Below are 7,248 nucleotides of genomic sequence, written 5' to 3'. Positions count from 1 at the left end.
CAGGATCCATATGGTCAACTGCCTCCGTTGCTTCCCTTACATGCAAAACATTGCTGTTACATGTTGGGTAATTTCTGCCTGCACTGTAACCTCTCTGGGACAGGGAGGCTATCTTTGCTTTGTTTTGGAAGGCACCCAACTTACTTTCAAGCATTCAACAAGCAGTCAAGAAATGATTCAGATGGAGGAGCAGAAACATAACTTGCCCGGGCTTGACAGCGTTTCTTTATCAGTTCCCTGTTCAAATCAGCTTGGGCTGGCAATGGCTGAAAGTACTGACTGTCTGGATAGTGTTTGGTAGCCCGCAAAAACTGTTGCTGTTTTGTTATTTTGGTGCAATCCTTTCAGGAGGTGTCCACAATACAAAAAATCCTATCACATCTGCTACTGGTTGGTGTCCACAGACACCATTCCAAAAGGCAGATCAAGGACTGAATAAGCACGAAAACTTTGGAGAGAAGAGCAGATGAAGGATAAGATATATTGGGTTTGGCAACACTATAACCTACCACAAATTTAAAAATTATGAGTCAGACTCAAAAACAAAACAAACAAAACAAAAACAAAAACCACTAAAAAACAAGACTAGAAAATGCTTTTAAGGATCCTTTTTTTTCTTTTTTGTACTGCTTTCCCATTTCCAGTTCTACCTGCCTACTCCTAGGGTCCCTGTCTGTTTACTAACAGTGCCAACTCTCCAGAATTTCTTGCAAGTGAGACAGCTTTGTTGAAAGTCAAACATCAGAAACCTTCCTGCTATTCTTGGCTCCGGGAGCAGATTGTGGTCTAGTGGTTACAAGCACCATGGCCAGCTGAAACACACCCATGTTTGGGTCATCTGCAAGACACGAACCATGGATGTCTGGTTGCAAGAGCACAAATTTCCAATCCTAGGGCTAACAAATCAGTTGCTAGCACAGAAGTAGGAACAAGGTCAAATTGCTTCACAAGGTTTTCTTGCAGAAGGGTGACAACACTGATCGTAGAAGGCCCTAATTTGGGATTTCCTTTTAAAAGGCTATGTAGCAAATAGCTGAGATGCAGTTCTGGGACACAGAGATCTGCATCCTGTTCCAAGTCTTGCTCAAAGTATTCTCAAGTCTCTTAGCAGTCAAGTGGACTGTTGGCCCCCCAAAGCCTTAACACATGGCTTAGCATGCTGAAAGGTGTCTCAGGCAGCACAGGTGCTGTAAATGAAACTACGGCTGATGCGGCTCTGCCTGGGCCTACCTCTTTCAATAGTTTGTTCCCCTGCCTGGACTGTGGGAAGGTAAAGATTTTATATTATCATCAAGAAAATTCCTGCAGCAAAGGACAAAACCACACTCTTTATGACAACTGACAACACTGGGGTAGCACAAGGATGTTTGTGCTTGGACTGTCTGCTGTGTGTTTACCTGAAGATAAACAGAAGTCTCCATACTTCCCACCGAGATCGCCACCCATCATTAAGTTGAAAAAAATTACAATACCAAAAGGTAGGGCACCTTTCCTAATGTGTTTTAAGGGCACAGATTCTTAAATGAGGATTTGATGACCCGTTTTTAAACCCACTTAGGACATGTTTTTACTCCATATAGAGCACACATTCCTCTACCTCCTCTGGTAAGCATACAGAAAAGTGTTGAACCTTTCAGTACAGCCAATTAATCACTAGCTGGCAAGATGAAGAAGTGCTCTGGACAAGTACCAACTCAAAAAAAAAAAGAGACATTAGAAACCATGTCTTATCACAGACAAAGAAGTGCAATGTACAGCAGTAATGTCCCATTATAGAACACTGTCTGTTCCGAGATTAACTAAATGCACTGCCCTATTTTACACAGTGATGAAACAGCAGAAGCACCAAGACAAAGGGAAGTTAATATCCTAACTGTGAACCTTCCAACACTCAACGTTCAGGTGCCCAGCCAGTCCTTCAGCTCCACTGCCCTGGACTGGGCACCTGAGCTGCCCCTCGGGCAATGTAAGGAGCAGCCGATGCCCAAGAGCAGAGGCCACCCCAGCTGGTGCCCTCAGTGGGGAGCCACCTGGGAGTGCCCTGAGGCACAAAGAAAACGTGGATGGTGTCCAATAGAACACTTCTCTCTAGGCTTTGAATACCTCAGGAGGGAGCCTCCCTTGATCAGTGTTCAAAGACTTGAAGCCTCAAATTCAACTGACAGTAAACAGTAACTGGAACATGGATTTCTGTCATGCTTTCCTGGCCTTAAGGTGGTCATATTCACTTTCTTTCCCTGGTCACTGGCCCCAGAAATATCCAAGTGTTACAGCTTCAGCAGAAGAAGTTCAGAGCAACCCAGCCTGACCAGTTGCATGCATAGGGCACTCTTCTGGGAGCAGAGAGCACCGGGCTCAGATCCTGTCTGGCAACAGATCACAGCTCCAAATGAGTTATTGGCTGACAGAAGAGAAAAAATCATTGTCCCCTGCATCTTTCCTGAAGATGGTGTACTCTAAAACAGTCAACACTGGCAGATATCTCAGCTGAGAGAGGCAGAGCAGCACAGGCTTGCTAGACCATACAAGACTTCGGCATGAGATTGGTCCTGAGAGGCTCAGTGCTTCCAGCAGAATTTTAGGCATTTGGAGAACTTTAATATAAAATCCAGGGTTAGGCAGCAGCTGCATGAGGCCATGGATGTGGACTTCAGTACCAAAAGGGGCAGCTAGGCACCTATGCCACTTGCTGGACCTAATTCTGTCTTCTGTTACAAGAGAGCTTAATAACCAGGGATAATAATTCCTTTCCCTGTCTTCCTTGTTTGTTTGTCATAACCACCCCAATAAAGTGCCAAATAGATTGGCTGGCTCCAGGCACCATTAACTAAAGACCACAACCCGGTGGGGTACCAGCAATTGTAAGCCACATCTAAGCAAGGGGGGTGGGCGGGTTACTCACCTAGACCAGCTTCTTTGGTGGCTGGTGCAAAGCCAGGAGCTCTGTGTTGGTTCCTCTTTCCAAGGGTAAGTGGGAGTGAGGATGGAGTTACTGTGGGTGATGCTGCATGAAGGACCTGTGCCTAGTTCATGTGGAAGCATAAGGACCATGGAACGTCAGACCAGAATAACAGCTAACATCATTAAACTTTGCTCCCTCTGGTAAATCCCCAATTGATTTAACATTTATTCATGTTTGGGAAACAAACAGCTCAAGGAACTGTTTGATTTCCCCAGTTATCTGCTCCCAGGAACCATGACTCATGATCATACAGGGAAGAAAATGAAGGGAAATGTTTTACTACATCGGACATTGCAGCAAGGAATGTCACGTTGCTGTTATCGGCATAACCCCGGGCAGGGATGTTGCTGTACAGGAGCACAGCTGTGGCTGCTGGGCCTGCGGTGCTTGGTGGTGGAGCCAGGTTGCTGAACTGCTCCCAGGGCCCACGTGCCAGACCTTGCTGATGGAGCATCACCTCTCAGCCTGCGCTGGTCCCTGTAGAGCTCAGCCCTTGCTCCCTGCCCCTTTGGACACTGTTGGTGGCCCTTGTTGGGGTGCCTGGGGCTAGAGAGGTAGAAAAGTTCTCCTGAGGTCTCTAACATGCACGATGGGCCCAAGACTAAGGCAAAGGAAACACAGCCTATGCTGAAGCAGGGAGCACCCTCAGGACGGCCCTTCTCCTGCTGGTTTCAGAGCTCCTGGGGCTTGATCCACTGCCTGGCACAGCTCCAGGGCCACTCAGCTCCTCACAGCCCATCTCTGTGGCCAGCAGCTAAAACAGCAGCGCTGAAGCTCTCCTTGGGGCAAAATGGCCCAGGGCGTCCCCTCAGGGACCACTGTCGTCGTGGGGTCACTGCTGACCTGCTGTGGGACCCAGCAGGTGGGGTGCTGTGCACCCCCAAAATTCTGCATTTGCCAGAAAAGCTGGCTGCAAGCACAGTCAAGACAACAGGAGGCTTTGTCGAGGAGTTCAGTGAGCCCTGAGGAGCACCAGCTATGGAAATGACTTTGGTAAGGCTTCCTTGCAAGGTGACACAAGGACATAAAACTGGGGTATTGGAGTATAATTAAGAGAAAGGTGTTAGGGTGGATATTGGTGAGATACCTCCTGTCAGAGAGATTTATTAGGAGGTACAACAGTATCCTGAGGGAAATAGTAGAAAGGCATTCACTCGGGATATTTAAAATTAGATTAATGGAAGTGCTCACAAACCCGCCGTAGGGAAGATGCTCGCGGTGACAGGCAGGGTGAGCTCTGTGCCCCACTCCTGCTGGAGGGGGCTGTGGGAGTGCCAGGGGAACCAAGCGAGGCAAATGTTGGCTGAGGAGCTCCAGGAGGTGCAGGACGAGCCATCGGGAAGGCACTGAAATCATTTCTATAAAAGCAGCGTCACCGCACCTTCTGCTTTTAGCCCCTACAAAACGACGAAAGGAACATGGGCGGAGAGCAGCAGGGCAGGGGGGTATAGAGTGGCCCAGCCCTCCTTCGGGGTGGCCGTGCCTCCTGCAGCACCCGCAGGGACCTGCAAAGGGGTGGTAAGATGGGAAGGTCTCACAGGCACGGGTGGGCCTGCTGCTGGGCACCTGCACGTGGTGCGGGCTGCGGGACGGCCCGGTGGTGCTTCAGGCCTGCCCGCCGGCCTGTCCCCAACTTCTGGGGTCTGTCCCGAACCTCTGAGCCTCTCTCACCCTGCCTGTCTCAGGCTGGGCTCACGTGGTCCCACAGCACCGAGGGCTGTTCCGATGAATCACCTACACTAATTAAAGAAAAGGTGAAGTGAAATGTTGGAAAGGAGTTATTTCTTTACAGATTCCATTAACCATTTCCAGCTATTTATTCCTGTCGATTTTTTTTGCAAAAACTCATAATGTTATAAAAAGCCAAGACTCATTGTCCACTTATCAAGAGCTAACTGTCTCCATGAAACATACTTTCATGACTGTTGCTGTCGTGATTTGAGCAGCAGACGTAAACAGGGTCATCTCCAGCCATAGTGGGTGGATGTTTAGTTTATAGCGCTGAGGTTAAGAGTGAAAGCGTGTGACTAAGAGCAGAAAACAGAGGAGCCTTTGTATACATCAAGAGCCCTGAGGCAAAACACAGAGAAGGAGAATGCTGACACAGACTCTAATGGAGAAAGAAAAGAGTCCATTATAAATGTTACAGAGAACATAATTCATTTAAGAGAAATCAAGATTTAAAGGACTTATGCAGGGGAATATGAATATTGACGTCAATGTGTTATGCCTGTCAGTTTGTCGTCTGACTCCGTACGTGTATCGGAGCACTGTGCATCACGTCAGGTGGAAGACAACTCACTGCCAGAAAGTATCGCCCACTCTTTGTTAGGTTCCTGTTGGAGGCAGGTTTCTTTCAATCCAGACTCCAGCCTTGCACCAGGAAGCACCAATATGCACAATGAAGCAATTGCATCTCTTGCATTTTAACACCCATCCATCACCCGAGCGGTCAAAAGTCACTCTAAGGACACTTTTTCTTTCCCAAACCCCATCTCTCCGTAAATAGAAATGGGAGAAGAGGGCAAAGGGAGGAAGTGGGCTGGATTATTCAGAACTACTCGGGTAAGAGAGTACAATGGCAGAGCTGGTTAGTAGAGCTGATTCCAAGCTTGTATATATATTACAAAGTAAGGACCGGCACATTTACTGCACCATAAAACAATGGCTTGAGTGCTTGAAAAATATTCCCCAAACCATATGCTATAGTGGCTTCTAAACTTCAGCAGCCAGAGTCATGAAAATAGAGTGCTTTGTGCAGTAGCTTGCGCAACCGAAGAACTTTCTCGTCCTCGGAGTGCTTTATTATTTTTAACGAGACAGGCTGAGCACTTCTTGATAAACATTTTTTCCTTGAAGCAGTAATCCTACTTAAACTTTTTACCTTGTCCCTACAGCATACCACTAGGAAGTTCGTAACAAAACTCATTTTCTCTTAAAGTGCTAGTCATGGCAGTACATATAGCAAGGGGTGCACTGTGATTGCTGTGACTGGAAATAAACTGGAAGTGCCATGTTAATATGCAGGCTTAGGATTTTAAGAAGAAAACTTTTCTAAAGTATTTTCTGGGATGTCTAATTTCTTTCAAACTAAAATAATTGTATGTATTAATGTCTGTTGTAATGGAAATGTTAGTAGTGTTTGGTCCTGCTGCCGACCCCTGACAATGTTTCCATGCAGCAACTCTACTTTGCCATGGCCAGGTGACAGGCAGCAGGTTGTAACAGATATAAACAAAAAAGCCAAGATTGATCCAGGAGATCTCAGAAGGAAAGCAGTCTGTGCAACTGTGCACTTGCCTTTGTTTTGAGCAAGGTGCAATGCATTCTGCTGCCTTGGCAAATCCTTCTGGGGTAGCATTACAACAGCTCATTTGTAAAGGCGATTATTTTCTTTGATACAAGAATTACTAAAGATTTTAAGAGTGAGAGTTTGATTAATGGTAAGAATTTAATGAGAATCAGCAAATTCAGAGCCAACACTCCCATCTAAGTCAAACTCAGTGCTGTCCCCGCGTATCAGTGTGCTACAACAGGCTCTTTCATAGTCACATGATACTGGCCAGGGGACACACTTTCAGTAGATCTAATACAATGAAAAGAAAAACTGTCTTTTTCCCCCTGTGGTCTTAGATGCACATGTGGCTTTTCATACCACACACATCATGTGTTCTGGGAATGAAAGACCCTTTGTGACGGGCACACACCAACAGAGGCAACTTAACATCGATTAGGATTGTTAACTCAGTTTCCTAAAGCCTCCCAATGAACACTGTACAAAAAAAAGATCACATTGGTGGAGGCATGTGGTTGAAGGAATTGGATCAATGATATTATAAATAATTTGCAATACATACCTCTCATTTCCACTCTGCCCAGTTTAACTGTCATTATTTAATGGACATACTTTTTACCTTTCCCTATAGAATGCAGTAAAACTTCAGGAGAGGCCTGATGATTACCAAAACAAGTATCTTGCTGTGTATCTTGGATGGCCAAGGCATTCACAGTTTTGTATTTGGAGGAGTCATCGCGAGCCCTCTGAAAGCTGCAGCTACCTTTGTCCACTGCCATTACGTCAGAAGCAAGAACTGTACCTCCCTGGTAAGACTACCAAGCAATGTGTGTCTTTATCCTCAAGGCCTGAGGTGTCTCTGAATGTACCTGCCCAGGCAGAAGGTAAGCAGCCATCAATCGAAGGTTACACTTTACAGATTTGGAGAATGCATCCTATGCATGTTCTCAAGAGAAAGAAATTCTCAGGCTTCTGATTTGAAGCGGCAGTG

Source organism: Anas acuta, chromosome 5, assembly GCF_963932015.1.
Source record: "Anas acuta chromosome 5, bAnaAcu1.1, whole genome shotgun sequence".
Lineage (NCBI taxonomy): Eukaryota > Metazoa > Chordata > Aves > Anseriformes > Anatidae > Anas > Anas acuta.
This window is presented reverse-complemented; position numbering follows the sequence as displayed.